The following is a 17,441-nucleotide window of genomic DNA, read 5'->3' as shown; positions in this document are numbered from 1 at the left end:
GTTCTTTCTAACTCCTGACGCATATCTTACGTCGTCGAGAGAGACCCTATCTCTCGATGATCGATCTTCCGATGGTGGATTTTCGCATTAGAAAATCCTCTTTTTCTTATAGGGGCACGTAGTATCCAATTAGTGATGACAAATGCTTATATAGATATAGAGGATTTTGCAGATACATGAGATAATTTTATTTTAATTATAAATACTAAACCAAAGATTTGCACTTTTATTTGATGGTTATATGGATATATGAAATATTTTTATTTTCATTTTTAAATCCTCACGTTAAAACTTGTTTCTTATTTCATTTTATTTTTTATCTACCATAACAAATCAATTCAAAATATTTGATTCAAAATGAAATCAAATTAATATTTCAAACCTACATTTCATCTAGCTATATGAAATGTAGCACCATGTTTTTATTTTCATAAGGTATATCCTATTCCCAATCTTCTTCCTTTTTATTTTTATTTTGAAATGTTTTACTTTAATTTTTTATAGAATTGTTTTGTAGCTCCATACTCATATTCAGTTTTTTTTTAATAATATTTTTTTCTCCTTATTTGAACTTTCTAATGTTCTTTCCAATTCTAAAAGGTAAGTTTCACCTTTGATGATTCTCTCTCTTCGTTTTCAACTTTATTATCTTTTTGTTATTTTATAAAAATAATGCTTTTGTTTATAATTAAAAGAGAGATTATCACATAATTCAAAAAATATTAAAAAAATATTTTAATTTAAAACAACGAACATATTTTTTTAACCAAGTGGACATGATTTTTTTTAAATAACAATATTTTGAATACTGAAATCGTGTTTCACTACTGAAATTAGCCGAGATCATAGAACTATTTATGAGGATGTGACTATAGTAAAAAATAGGAGAATAAAAAAAGCACACGTTGGTAGGGTTTATAGCAAGACCTGGGAGGAGTATCTGAAACACGTAGAGACTGTTCTAGACTGGGACTTTCGAATAAGAACTTCTTTGTCAACTACCGGTTGTACGGATTGGATTCGCCAGATGCTCAGATTGTCTCGGTCTTCAATTAGCTACTAGAAAAGCCTCCTTAGCTTTTGCAGTACTTCGCTGAGTTTGAGGGACTTTCGTTGACTGAATCCATCCATAAACCTAGACCCCGGCAACCTTCGTAACCAAAGCGTCACGACAACATCCAAAGGTCACTTTTAGATTCTTAAGTCCTCATATTATGAACTCTTATTAGAGCATGGAAATGAAAATGAAAACGATAAAAATGTGGACTCTCCTTTTGATGATTTCAAAAACGATTCCTACACCACCTTCTTCCTTGGCTGTTTAGATTAATAATTGGAATGAGAAAGATGGTCAAATCATTCAGTCAAAATAAAAAATATTTTTTACTGAGATATTATCACCAAATTTTAAAAAAGAATAGTACATAATATTTTAGTTTATATATTATTATATAAATAAAATAATTATTGATTTTTTCTCTTCCAACTACCAGAAAAATTTATAAATATTTTTCATGACTTTTATAATTAAGATATTTGGAAATTGTTTTTTTTTTTTAATTTATTCGAGAAAATAAGATTTCTCAGATTGTCTATATATAGGAATTTGGAAATAAAACTCTAGAGCTTGCAATCACCAATTCAATTTTGTTTTTGTTTATATCTCTGTAAATCTCTCGCCGGACCCAGTCGCGTTGCCGGCTTGCTCTGCCGCTCACTGATTTCTTAGAGCTTCAAAGATGGAGAAGCCGATAAGGAAGAGGATTGATATGGACATAACTCGGAAGTTTCCACCGCATATTCTTTCGGTAATATTCTAAACTTCCGATCGTCAATTTGCCCTCCTATAGACTCGTCTGTAAATATTGGAATGATCTGATTTCAAATCACACTTCAACCCATAAAATCGTTCCACAAAATTTCTTTTTCTGTTCGTATCCTATATTGAAGATGCATTATATAGACTTTGATCCAAAATATTTAGGAGGGATGAGTTTTGTTGCCTCAGCTGCGTTTCATCGCAATTTGGGGCATGCCTTTATCAAGGATTTGCTGTAATGGACTGCTATTCATTTCGAAATTTGGGACTTCCGATGGTTATGGCATATTAAATCTGATGACAAATGAATACCTGGAACTCCCCGTTGGAAATAATTTTGATGAACATGAAAATAGTGAGAGTAGAATTTATGCTTTTAGTTTTGGTTTTAGCCCTAAGACGAAAGTATACAAAGTAGTTAGAGATTGTCGTATAATGAGAAAATCCGATACTACTCTTTTTGATATTTTCACTTTTGGTGGAACTAAGAGTTGGAGACGGGTTGGTTCAGTGCCTCTTAACCTTCAATGTGGTAGTGTTTACTTGAATGGAGCTTTCTATTGGATTGGTGTAGACCTAGAAAATGACCATAAATATGTCATATGTCGTTTGGATGTTGAAAGTGAAAAAATTGAAACAACGATTTCTCTTTTGGAAGTTGGTCGTTCTAAATGGATGAACGTTCAAATATTTAATGACAATGTTTATGCAATTTTTTATCTACTGGACCCATCTAATAAGATTGAAGTATGGAGGATGCTAAGTTTTGGAAGGGAAGATTCATGGACAAGAGAATTTGTTATGAGTAGTGACATGTTTGATTGGATGGTGCATATCAAATGCCTATCTTCTTTAAACTCATTAAAAGCTATGAAGATGGAGAGACAGTGTTTCTTGTCAATCATACATAATTTATTTCTTATAATCCAAACATTGGAAGTGTCAAGATGATGAAAGGATTTGAGCAAGGCTCCAAATGTTATTTTTTGTGTAGAGTAGATTCCTTCAGTTTTGGTTCTCTCCAAAAGATACTAAGTGGAGAAATAGTTGATGATTGAAGAACATCTATCTTGATCAGTAGTTTTAAATTAAAATCGATATTTTTATCCTTTTGCTTAAGCAATATTTGTGTTTTTCTTCTCATGAATATTCAAATTAAGTTTCACTTTGAATTACTTTTCTATACTTTAAAAGTTGCATTAACATTGGTTAAAATCAACAACTATTACATCTTTTGCTTAGAATTGTAATTTTTTCCCCTCTTTTGATGATATCTGAGGCAAGAATGTCAAATTTTAGACCGACTTTTGTTTAGAATTGTTATTTAAAGATTTTTCTTTTTTTGAGAATTGATTCCATGGATCACTTTGTATAAATTATTATAAATCAATAACTTACTGGTTTTAAGCCTTTTTCAAAGAATATAATTAATTTTTAACATCAACTTGATAGACAAACTCCAACCTTAGCTCTAGGACTAAAGTTTGATTTAACTAAAATTCGAGAAGATATCAACCTTAGCTCTAGGGTTAGGTTTGATAATTATTGAATTTGATAGAAACAGGTTTAATCTCAACCCTAGGATTGGGGTTAATTTAACCAAAATTTGAGAACGACATGGACCTTAGCTCTAGGCTTAGGATTGCATTCAATTTAGTGACATCCCGAGGCATGAATACTATTGTAACAACAAAGGTGCCAACGATAAAGGGTAAATGAGTAGCATATTACATGATTAAGATATGTGTTGAAAACTAGGAGTGAACTAATAATCAGATTAAATACCAAAGATTAAGGGAAAAAAATTCACAACTTAAAGCCAAAATTGGAGGGCCAAAGCATTGTTAAAACTGACTCTTCAACCATGAAGAGATTATGAAGTTAAGGAACATAGCATCTTTACTTTTACTTTTGCAGATATATATATATATATATGTGTGTGTATATGTATATATATATGTATATATATGTGTATATATATGTATATATATGTATATATCTGTATATATGTATATATCTGTATATCTGTATATATGTATATATATCTATATATCTATATGTATGTATATATATCTATATATCTATATGTATGTATGTATATATGTATATATATATAATGTGGATTTAGGCAAATTGTCTCCTATGACAATATTTATCTCTCCTGAGGCCATAGATGAAAAACTATTTAAATGGCTTGTTCAATGATTTAGCCAGTGAGAAAGAAGGGGAGATAATTACAAATGACATTACAAAGCACATCGCTGAGATAGATCAGGGTAACATTAAAGAGCAATCTATTAATCAGAGAATTTTGTTTGAAATTTGATCAATTTATAAGGTATTGGCCTCGCAAAAACTAGAAAGTGGAGACAATTGTACAAATTTAACTAGTTGAATGAAGGTGTCAAAAACACAACTTTCTTCCATAACACCTGTATGGTTAGAAGGCGTTTCAACTTCATTTCTGAAATTCAAAACCAATAACATATAAAGAGCTATTCGGATTATGCTATTGAAAGGGCTTTATCTTGGACTTTTTCAGTGACATTTTCCAAGAGCAACCTTTTCTGGTTGTTGATAATTTAAATTGGCGTGCTCTCAGTCATGAATGATCAATCTCCGATAAATTCTAATCCTAGGTCCTTTTTAAGATTTTAATTATTATAGTGTATATATATTTGTTGCTTAGAAATATGACCAATTATTATGGTGTATGTATGTTTGTTATTTAGAACAATGTCAAGAAAAATAATAAAAATAAAAATAAAAATGTCCAATTTCAATCCATAAAAAAAGAAACGTGCAATTTTAATTGAAAAGGGAAAAATGTCCAACTGGGAAAACGAAGAAGGAAGAAAAAATGCAAAAAATCAAGAACCAAACAATAATAAATCAAATTGAATGAAAACCAATCTATTGGTTTTGTTCTTTATTGGATATCGATTTGGTTTGATTCGGTTCTTGATTCACTCCAAAATTGATAAAATTAAACAGACTTTCACTCACTCTCTATCCTGATGTCAATCTCAGTGGAAATCGAGACCAAAATTTTGGATAGTGACCATGTTAGAGCACTCCGCAGGGTATCTCATTGAGTTTCATTGATGCAAATCTTGATCTCCCAATTTTCACTGAGATTGGCACTGAGATTTTGGCCACATACACAAGGTTTTTCAATATGTTTCCTCTTATTGTTCAATACTTTGAGTTTAAATACTCTACCGCAATATTTTCTCATTCTTATTTCTAAGGAAAATTTTCACCGATAGAAAAAGTGTCAAACTATTTATAGAAATAGCAAAAAAAAAAAAAAAAAAAAAAAAAAAAAAAAAAAAAAAAAAAAAAAAAGAAAAAACACCTATTAGTGATACTATATATTTCTATCACTGATAGACTATTAGATTAAAACTTTGTTATTTTTGATAAATAATTTTCTATTTTTTTTCTATTTTTGAAAATCCTTCTGTTTCTAATTCTCTACGAGGTTTACCATTCACTAAAATCATTACTTTCTTACTGCCTTAACATGTTAAGAATATAAAGTTCAAACTATCCTAACCCATTTTAAGATATTTAAACAAGCTGTATTTTGAATCTTTGTTAGGTACATTCATAATATTTAATGGACTTCTTCATTATATCCTCCTTATAAATGACAATTTTCAAAAACAAAAAACAAATGACCGAAACACTATGAAATGAAAGGTTGTCAAACAAGTCTTTAGTTATTGGTCATGTCACAAAATTTTTGACGCATTGTATTTTTATTGGTCCATTTATTGCATTAGCCAACTAAAAATTTTGAGCTGCTGAAAATACACCTAAAAGAGTCGAGTAGAGATCCTACCAAATTGAGTATTATATTGAGAAGAAACCATTTCTTTTTCTTTGCAAGTAGCAATTTCTCATGAAGATCTCAATGTTCTTGAAGTTGAATTACAAAAAGAATTTCTCAAATTCTAAACGATTTTGGTTTTGGTTTTAGCCCTAAGACGAAAGACTACTAAGTACTCAAAGTCAATTATCTTATGATAGGAAATTCATTACTACTGTTTTTTTTTTATATTTTCACATTTGGTGCAAGTGAGAGCAACCGATGGAGGTGGGTTCAGTGCCTTTTTAACATTCAATATGGTAATGTTTACTTTAATGGAGCTTTCAATTGGATTGGTGAAAGTCTAACATACGACGGGCATAAATACGTCATTTGTCGTTTGGATGTTGAAAGTGAGAAAATTGAAACAACACTTTCTCTTTCAAAAGTTGGCTATTCTAAATGGATGGACATTGAAATATATAATGACAATATTTATGCGACTTTTTACTTATCATATCGGATTAAGTGTTGGAGGATGCAAAATTTTGGAAGGGAAGATTCATGGACAAGAGAATTGTTATTAGTGGCATGCTTGATTGGATTGTGTCAAATCAAATGTATGTCTATAATACATGTTTATTTTGTATAATCCAAAGTTTGGAAGGATCAAGATGAAGGAATTTGAGCAAGACTCCAAATATTATAGTTTCTTAGGATAGATTCCTTCAATTTGGTTCTGCATTCCAACAATCCTTTATTCGAACAAAGAACCATCGAGCCTCCTCTCAAATAGTCATCCAAGGCTCCACTATACATCTGATTCTACTGACATGACAAAGTTAAGGGCATGACTCTTGGTTTCATCCCAAAAGGTCTCATACCAATGGAAATAAAGATAAACAACTCAATTTCAATTTATATAATACAATTTTTCTTTTCAAAGTGCTAGTAAATTATTTTTATGAGTTGTTAGAGAAAAATTTATCTAAAAGTTATAAAAAAAATGAATATATGTATATATATAATTGTATCCTTAGTAAAAAAAAATATATACAGTTTAAATTAAATAATAAGTTCGGGTTGGTTTGAGTTATTTTGATGAACCTTTAAATCAACCTAACAAAAAAAAACATTTAAATCTAATCCAATCCAATCCAAATGAGTTGATAACCCAACCCAAATCACACGAATTAAGTTGAGTTGATAGATTTTTTTGGATCATCGAGTTTTTTAATCATCCCAACTTGATGCAAATATAAAGCACACCATTTATCCTTTTTGAACTTTCATTGGTAGGGACTGTTTCTATAATTTATGCCTAGGCAAATTTAAAGAATTGTTTTTTCGCATGACACTTGTGAAACCGAATGACTCAATAATGCATGTAAAACAAAGGATTGATTTTGTACTTCCATTTGCCCAGCATTCAATGATGTATATAATGCCTTTTTGTTTAAAAAATTCATGGTTCTTTCTTTTCTTTTTTTTATCCATGGTTACCTGCCTCCTCTTTTTTACTATTCAAATCCATGGGTTAACTCCTTTTTTTTTTACTATTCAAACTCATGGATTACCTTTTCTTTTCTTCCTCTAATTTAGTCTAGGAAGTACGTCGGCCAAACTCCAGAAACCACCTTCAGCGACTATCGCAGCCAACTCCAGCCGCCTCCCTTTGACAACCGTCATCGGCCAACTCCAGCCACCACTCTCCAGCGACTGCCACAGGCCAACTCCGACAACCACCTCCGGCAAACGTCACCGGCTAACTCTCTACCGTTGGCCAACTCCAGTAACCACCTTCAACGAATGCTACCGATCAACTCTGGCCGCCACCTCCGACAACTGCCACCAGCCAACTCCAGTTGCCGCCTTCTACGACTGCCACCAACCAACTCTAACCACCACCTTCTATGACCGCCACCGGCCAACTTCGGCTGCCACCTCAGCGACCACCACTGGCCAACTTTGGCTACCACCTTGGTGACCGTCGTCGGCAAACCTCTTGTCGCCACTTGCCAACTCCGACCACCATCGACCAACCTCTAGCAACCCTCTTCTCCCCATGGCAAAATTTCGGCCACCAACTTCGTTGGCCACCCTCCGACTATCATCTATGACGACCGCCACCAATCAACCTTGAAAAACATTAATAAAAATATTCTTAATATATAACAAACTAGATAAATTTGTATATAAAAACACATTTAAGAAAGAATTACAATATATGTATGTCTTTTTTTTATTTTTTTATTTTAATGAGCTTTATCAAAAGTGTTTAATTAAAATTGAATTTTTGAAATATATTTTTTTCCAAGTCATTCCAAACACGCTAATAGACTGCAATTATATAGTTACATTTATTTAGGTTAAATGTATAGAACTATACATATTTGAAAGCTTTAATTTAATTTAATAACATTTTAAAATTTTTTTGGTCAATTTAACTAGCTCGAAGACTCACAATCATTTTCTAAGCGTAAAGATTTAAAATATTTAAAATAACTTAGCGACAAAGTAAGAACTAAAATTCAAAATTTATGATTTTCTATTCCTCAAATGTAATTTGATAAGCAAAAAATATAGTTTTTCAATAATTGAATTTAATATTAAAATACTAATTTATTTCAATTTTAAGTTAGCGTATTATGGTAAAAAAGAATTGATCATTTTTAAATTAGTTAAAGTGAAAAATTTTATTTCAAAATCTAGTAAGATTAAAATTATTAAAATAGTAGATTAAATAAAATTATTATTTTAGTCAAAATCCTTATTTCAATTTTTTTTAAAAAAATATTCTTCTAAATTTTTTAGTTTATTTTAAACTCAATTATATTAAAATAATTAAGATAAAAAATTTAAACTAATCTAAAATCTAACCGATGATTAAATACAAGTAAACATTTTACACACTAAATATTTAAAAATCACACTTCATTCCTTGGCTACTTAAGCCTGCACTCCAAACATAGGTTTCTTAAATCCAAATTTACATGCCAAACGCCCCAAGTAGAATTTAACAAATGATGCGATTTTTTTTATATCACTGGCCAAACGCTAGAATAGCCATAACTACATGTTCACCTGAAATAAGTAAACAATCTTTGTATGAAAGAACAAAATAATTTTAATTTTTGAGAAGGAAACTGAGATTAAAAAAAATGTTTGTCGACATAATGATGTTTATTTTCACTCTTCTTGTTAATCAACATCTATCATAGAAGCTATGACACAAAATATATCTTTGGAGTAAGAACTGGGCACGTTGACAAATTTATTTATTGTTATTATTTTTTTTTTTTTTTGCTTTTTTAATGCCTCCATTTGGTTGTAATTTATTTTGTGGACTTGGAATAGATACAAGGATAATTTTAACAACATTGGGTTTGGTGAGCTTATGTAAAAGGTTTTTTAGGATCTATAACAATAATCTCAACTTATCTGATAGGTGAGAGGTCATTTTAAAAAAGACTTTCGTATATATAAGGACAATAATTCTTACTTGGCCTAAATAATAGAAAATTTATTTTAAATGATAAAATTATTAAAAATATTTATAAATATAGTAAAATATCACAGTGTATCAACAATAGACTACCATTTGGGATACATATAATAGTCTATCATGGTCTATCACGATTTGATAGATAGAAAGTAAAATTTTACTATATTTGTAAATATTTTGATAAATTTTGCTATATTTGAAAACAACCTTAAATTAAAGAGTAAGTTGCATGTTTAGCAAAAAGAAAAATAAATAAAGCATGTCTTACTTTTTCTTTCTTTGCAGATTTAGCAAAACATCACCCAGCCCAAACCTTAAAAAATTAAAAGTCCAAAGTACCCTTATTTTATTAATATATTTATTTTAGGTGTATCAATCAATTAATCAATTAATTGATATACCTAAAATAAAGTATATCAATATATTAATGAGATACTTAATATCAAACATATTAGTTAATTGATATATTTGACGATATATATATATATATATATATTATTGATATACTTCATTTTATGTATATGAATTAATTAAGTGATATACTTTTGATATATATCAAATGAATGCATATTTCTTTTGGGTCGTTATTAAAATTGAAGAATGACTAGATGATATGTTAATAGTTGATGTACTCACAATTATGACACTAACTAGTTAGTTAATCCTCTTAATGATATGTTGATAATATACTTGAAAATTTGCAGGCCTGTTACAGTAATAGCAAAATACAAAATTAAAATCAAGCATGTAACTTAACAATTCTAAATTTGCAGAAATATCAAAATTAGCAAGCCCAACCCAATTAAAATAATTGAATGACCAAAATGCCCCTTTACCATTAAAAGGTGCATAGATTTGAAAGTTGATATACTTTTGATAGACTTAAAAGTTGTTTGATATTTGATATACCGATGATATACTATCGACATTCTTTAAAGTTATTTGGTATATATTGATATATTATTGATATACTTTTAAAAAAGTTGGTTTATATTTGATATACTGCTGATATACTATTGATATTCATGAAAGTTATTTGATGTACTAATATTGTTGATATACTTTTGATAGACTTGAAAGTTGTTTGATATATGATATGTTGTTGATATATTATTAATATTTTTTAAGGTTGATTTATATGTGCTATACTGCTAATATAATATTGACATATTTGAAAGTCATTTGATATGTACATATATATTGTTGACATACAATTGATAGACTTAAAAGTTGATAATATGTGATATACACTTTTTTTTGGAGATTTGGTTTGTTGGCTTTATAATTTTCTCCAAGGCAGTGACTCTGCAGACGTCTCAAATAAAGTCTTAACATTTAGTTGTGACATCAAAATATTTTTGTGGAGAATATTTTTCTTATCTAGAAATATCTGTCTGTGATATTTAGTCTGGTTTGTTCCTTTTTTGAAACGTGGCTTTTTATTCTAAATAAGGACTTATTTCCTTATTGATTTCGATTATTTAAAGTGGTTTTTGCAATACTTTTAGGGTAGCCACATTTTTTTAATTGATCAAGACATTTTTTGTACTTCGGCCAAACCACATGTTCTTCATCTTTTGAGTGCAACACTTCAAAGAGTTTCACGGTTTAGGGGGAGTCTAAGTCATTGCTGCCAGATAAGAGATTCTCAGTCTTAGGGGTAGCCAAAACTCAGCTTCAGAGAAGGAGTTCTCTATCTTAGGAGGACCTAAGTTTTGTCAGTGAAGGGAGTTCGCTAATTCAAGAGGAAGACAATCAAGTTGAGAGGAGTTTAACACACTGTCGGGTGTCGAAATAGCAGACGCTAATATTAACATACTTAGAGGGAGCCTAAGTTTAGATGAGAGGGAGTCTCAAATCTAGGGGGAGCCTAGGTGACGTGTGAGTTAAGCTCTACGTGAGCCACTGTAGTAGTTGGAGTATTACAGATAACTACTACGTTGTAAACTGTTTAACTCTTTAATATTGGTGGATTATCTTTCCTGGGCACTCTGTGGTGTGAAACCAAAGATCTAATATTTTGAATCAATGAATCTCTCCTCAAAATGAGGGAATAGGCTTTATTTATAGAGAAAAATTACAAGTTTGTTCAAAACTAACAAACTAACTATAGTTAAAGTCAAAACTAACAAACTAACTATAGCTAATTAAAGAAGTAAACCTTCTAGTTACATCAAATCCACCCCCTCAAGATTGGACTCGTCCGCGAGGCAATTAGGATGCTAAATGGAAGCTGTTCCGAGCAAAATAAGACTTCAAGTCAGCCACGTTGAATACTGGATTAACGTGCAAATCTATTGGTAATTCAATGCGGTATGCATTGGTGTCATATTTCTCTAATACTTGAAATGGTCCAACTTGTCTATCTTTCAATTTGTTGTACGTACCAGTAGGAAATCGAGCTTTGCATAGGTGGATAATTACTAGGTCTCCTACCTCAACTCTCTTCTAGACTTGTCTCTAGCTTCTTTGTAAGACAAGGTAGTTTTCTCCAAATGATCATGGACTTTTTTATGAAGCTTTTGAATTCTTTTAGCCATACTTTCAGCCTCAATGCTAACATCCACTACAGAAGGCAAGTTAACAAGGTCAAAAGTTAGTCTTGGAGTTCTGGTGTATACAACTTCAAAGGGGCATCTTCCTGTTGATCTATTCTTCATATTATTAAAGGCAAACTCTGCTTGGGCAAGGGACAAATCCCATTGTTTCGGTTTTGAGTTATTTAGATAACGTATAAGATTTTCCAATGTTCTATTGATAACTTCTGTCTGCCCATAAATTTGAGGGTGTTAGGTAGTGCTAAATTTCAATGTTGTATCAAACTTCTTCCATAGTGTACGCCAAAAATGGCTAAGGAATTTGACATTCCTATCAGATACAATGGACTTGGGCACTCCATAAAGTCAAACAATCTCTTTAAAGAAGAGATTAGCTATATAAACTGCATCATTTTTCTTTTTGCAAGCAAGAAAGTGAGTCATTTTATTGAAACGGTCCACTATCACCATTACTGCATCATGCCCCCGTTGGGTTTTTGGAAGACCAAGTACAAAGTCAACTGATAAGTCTTCCCAAATGGTTGTGGGAATAGGTAATGGTGAATATAGACCCGCATTAGTGCTTGTGCCTTTTGCTTTTTGACAAATAAAACATCTCTTAACAAAGTTATTTGTATCCTTCCGAATTTGTGGCCAATAAAATCGAGCAGTCACTAGTTCAAAAGTTTTATTTTGACCAAAATGTCCAGCCAATCCTCCCATAGTGTGCTTTTTTTAGAAGAGCTTCTCGAATGGAAGTGTGTAGAATACACAATTGCTTTCCCTTGAATAAGAAACCATCCACTATATGAAAACCATTAGTCTTTATAAAGTGGGTGCAATTATACCATATCTCAGCAAAATCAACATCTTCTTTATATAAGCATGGGAGATGAAAGAAAGCAGTTACTTCGGTGGCTAAGATAGTAAGGAGAGAATTCTTTCGACTTAGAGCATCAACTACTTTATTCTCCTTGCTTGATTGGTGTTTGATCACAAAGTCAAACCTTTGAATGAAGGAAATCCACCGTGCGTGCATACGACTGATATTCTTTTGAGATTGTAGGTACTTCAACGAAAAGTGATCCGTCAACAAGAGAAATTCTTTAGAAAGAAGATAGTGCTCCCATAGTTTCAAAACTCTAACAAGGGCATACAATTCTTGTATCACCGGAGGGTTCCCACTCTCTTGTATTTCCTCGGACTTATCAACAACAAAAAGTCCTAATATATCTTCTTCTCTTTCTTTCATCAAAGTTTTTCCATTAACTGTTATAAACAAGTGGTTACTGTCTTTCTTTTTCATCTTTACGCCTTTATCATTCTTCTTGTTTAGTGGAAGTAAGACCACTTTCTTGCCCATCCAATTAAACTCATATGTATTCTCTTTCCCCTTGTGTAAGGTTCGAGTATCATATTGCCATGGTCTCCCTAACAATATGTGACATACATCCATTTCCAATACATTGCATACTATTTAGTCCTTGTAGCTATTACCAATTGAAGGGGGAATGGTGCAAATTTCACTTACTTGTGCCTCGCCACCTTTCTTTACCCATGCAATCTTGTATGGGTTTGGATGAGTCTCCACTTTGAGAATTAGAGCTGCCACTAGCTTTTTGGGGACAAAAATCTCGCTACTTCCACTGTCTATGATGACATTGCATATCTTGTTGTTGATTGTACACCTTGTTTTGAAAAGACAATGACTTTGGGGTTCAAATCCTCTTTAGGAGTGATTAACATTCTTTGGAGAACATAAGAGAGTCTATCACCATCATCCGGTTCAATGAACTTGGCTTCCTCATCTTCTTCTTCACTGTTTTTCAGCCATCATTTCTTCTTCCTCTTCTATGTAAGCTACTATTTTTCGTTGGGGGCATGCATTTGATAGATGACCAACTTGGCCACATCAAAAGCATTTGCCCAAAGAAGGCCTATTGTAGGGATTTTAAGCTCTCTTCTTGAATGTGGTCTCGGTCTTCTTCTCTTCACTTCCTTCTTGATTTTCTTTATCTTTGTCTTTGGTCAATGCTGGTGGATTTGGAGGATTTGGTGCTTTACTTGCAACACTAACCTTTTTGCTTGTTGAGGCTTCCCAAGTGGACCTTGATGAATTATTGACTCGGATTTCGTTCATCTCCTCCACAGTTTCAGCAAAAGAGATAACTTCAGTAAAAGAGTGGAAAGGTTGTAGTTTTACCTTTTCTTTGATATCCATGTGTAGACCTCTAATAAACCTTGCAATCAAATGTTGCTCATCCTCCATAAGGTTTGTTCTTGCTCCTAGTTGATGGAATTCTTCAATGTAATTAGCCATCGATCGTCCTCCTTGTCTACAATTTTGATATTGACTATACAAGGTTTGTTCGTAATTAGGAGGTAGGAAGCGTTCCTTCATTAACCTTTTCACCTTCTCTCACGAATGAATTGGTCTTCTGCCAATTCTTCTCTGATTGATCTCAAGTTGATCCCACCAAGCCGAGGCGCCAGCTTTTAACTTTAATGCCACGAGATGCACTTTCTTGTGCTCGAAAGTGTTCATGTATGTGAAGAAATTTTCTGTGTTCTTGATCCAATCAAGAAATGCTTCAATGTCTCGCTTCCCATTGTAACTTGGCAAGTCAATTTTCATCTTGAAATCATTGTCCTCACATCTCTCGCCCCTTCTTCTTCTTGGCACAAAGAATTCTTCTTCTTGATCATATTCACTAGATGAATCCCAATCTTGGTTTTCTTGATATCTTTCTTGGCCAATTGGTTGTCTTCTTAGATTTTCATGGTGCTGTCTTTAAATTCTTGGATGTCTTTCTTGAAATATTTCTTGCTGGTTTTGGCCATTTCTTGCCCATCTGCTGCCTCTTCTTCCTCTTCTTCCCCATTCTTGATCAACTGATTGAATATTCTCTCGATTTTAAGGTGCGGTTGCAAGCATTTCAACTCTTCTAGCAAGGGTTTCCATGCTTTCTTGAAGGTTTGTTAAGGTGCCATGAATTCCCTCCAATGAGTTCTCAACGGACAGCAAGCGTCGGGTTGAGGTTCTTGGAGAGAGGGTGGGAGTATCTTCCACCTCTTGTTCTTGCCCGTGTACATCTCCTTCGATTGGTTGATGGGCTCTCCTTCCCGCCATCGGTTCCCAAATCTTGGAGTGCTTTGATACCAATTTTGGTGTGAAACCAAAAATCTAATATTTTGAATCATGAATCTCTCCTCAAAATGAGGGAAGAGGCTTTATTTATAGAGAAAGATTACAAGTTTGTTCAAAACTAACAAACTAACTATAGTTAAAGTCAAAACTAACAAACTAACTATAGCTAATTAAATAAGTAAGCCTTCTAGTTACATCACTCTGCCCCCCAGACATAGGTGTTTATCACCGATCTGGGTTACCAACTGCTATGCATGTGTCTATACCTGTTTACTTGCTATTGGTAGCTTTGTTGTTACAGTTGTTGTCAGTGCTTTCTGTTTAACGTCTGCATATCGAGTGACGAGTCATCCTATTGTCTTTTTCATAGTTGATACATTTTTAATGTTGATTGATATTAGATATGTTGCTTATACACTCACGTGCTACTTCAAGTATTTATTGATAAATGACTAATACACTCATACGTTATTTCTGATATATTGTGATAATACACTTATAATATCGTACTTATAAAATGAAGTACACATGCTTAAATTTAAATATAAGTTATAGATCGAAAATTGATTGCTATTAGATTCATTGTTCATACACTTGGGATGTTGATTGATGTTAGATATAATGTTGATGTACTCATGTCTTACTTTAAGTATTTACTGCTCGATGCACTCATGTCTTATATCTAATATATTGCTAATACACTTGGAATATTATGCTTATAAAATGAACCATACATGCTTAAATCCAAAATAATCTATTGATTAGTTGTAGATTGCTATTAGATATACTGCTTATATATTTGGAATGTTATGATTAATATGAAGATATTGTCGATACACTTATGTCTTACTTCAAATAATTTATTGATTAATAATTTCTATGGATACACTAATGATATATTATTAATATTCTTAAAAGTTGTTTTGATAGGTTTGAAAGTTGATTGATATGTGATATACTTATGTAATATATTGCTGATAGACTTTTGATATACTAAAAGAATTCTATTAAAATATATATATATAAACTGCTAAAACTGTTGGACTTTATGCCTTAAAGCTAGTAGATTTGTAATAAACATTTTTCTTGGTTTGATACTAAGTATTTTGTAGTTGTCATTGATATTAAGTAGTTTCTAATCTATATGAAAGATAATCAATTTCTTCCATTTTATATTGGGTACTTTGTGCTTGCATTTGAAAGTTGACTAATATATGATATACTATATTGATATATTTGAAAGTTGTTTGATATATATTTGATATACTGCTAATATATTGTTGATATACTGTTGATATATTGATTGATATGTGATACATTACTGATATATTATAGATAAACTTGGTTGAAAGAAATTTAATTTACATTAATGAAGCCAATTTCTTTTTGGCGTTAATACAAAAGCACTGTTTGTAGCACATGAATGCTATACTTGTGGATGAATTCATGGGTTTTCGTAGACTGGACTGGCAAAGAACAAACACTCAAATTTTAAGATAAAAGACGAAGTTTTGTAAAAAACAGCATTGTAGTCGAAGAATTAGCATAATTTTTGGATTGGGGCCAATAAGATATCGATGGCGTGGTTGACTGGTGGGATCAATATGAGGGTTGGGCATCTAACAAATTCTCAAAAAATTGGATTAAGATAAACATCTTGTCGTTTATATCACTTTTAATAAAAAAAAATCTTAAAACAGAGTTTAAAAATCTAATGATGAACTATACCTTAAGCAATATTAACTTTAAAAGATTACTAACGGGCATTTTAGTATTTGTGTAGAAGGGCATTTTTGAAATTAAATCATTTCTTTTCTTTAAGGACAATTGACAAAAATGACCTTTTTCAAGTTTTGATTTTGATTTTTGGACCTTTTTTAAAAAAATATGTTTTTTTGACCCCATAATTTTGAAAATGAATGAAAATTAACCTAATACCCTTCACATTTCAAAGCTCACTCAAACCCTCCAAACCCTCACTTTTCTTTTCCATTTTCACTCTTTTCCATTTCAAAAGTCCTCAATCTCACTCCATTTCACTCTTCCCATTCTACATTTTCTTATCATTCTCCTTTTCATTAAAGATCATTGGTATTTTTCAACTAAGGTATAGATTTTCATTTTGTTTCACTCAATGTGTTAGTTTATGTTAGGTGTTCTTATGTGAATATTTGAAATCTATGTTGAATGTTATTTTTTTTCCCTAAAAACATCATGTTCGGCATTTTCTGAATAAATTTGAGCCTAAAATGCGTTTCCAGAAATCGGTCTTATCCGATCGGGCTTCATAACATTGTGACTGGGCGGGCAAGTTTGAGGTTGCTTGGGGATAGATTTGGGGAAGAGGGATTGTGCCCGGTGGTAGACCGGCCGGGTCGTAAGTGTATTTCGACTGGGTATGGGCGGGAAAGATAGGAAAGGACGAGGGGGAAGGGGGCAAAACCGAGTAGGAGTAGGTGGCGCCCAGTCTCAGCTCGACTGGGTATTGGACTGGGTAGGGTGAGGACACCGGGTAGAGAGGGGGCGCGTAGATAGAGGGCGGGTATTGGGACTAAACGATCGCTTAGTACCATCACCTAGTACTAAACGATCGCTTAGTACCATCGCCTAGTACTAAA

At 32.1% G+C, this 17,441-nt stretch overlaps 1 long non-coding RNA gene across 1 annotated transcript; it reads left to right on the top strand.

The window, feature by feature from the left end:
* Positions 1 to 1,623: 1,623 nt before the first annotated feature.
* On the top strand, positions 1,624 to 7,937 carry LOC150037678 (uncharacterized). The gene is made up of 2 exons (XR_016527984.1): positions 1,624 to 1,808; positions 7,236 to 7,937. It is a non-coding gene; the product is annotated as an uncharacterized LOC150037678 (long non-coding RNA).
* Positions 7,938 to 17,441: the final 9,504 nt, after the last annotated feature.

This window comes from Benincasa hispida, chromosome 2 (genome assembly GCF_027475165.1).
Source record: "Benincasa hispida cultivar pf3 chromosome 2, pf3_genome.v1.1, whole genome shotgun sequence".
Taxonomy (NCBI): Eukaryota; Viridiplantae; Streptophyta; class Magnoliopsida; order Cucurbitales; family Cucurbitaceae; genus Benincasa; species Benincasa hispida.
The sequence above is the reverse complement of the archived record's forward strand: the minus strand, read 5'-3'. Positions and strand labels throughout refer to the sequence as shown.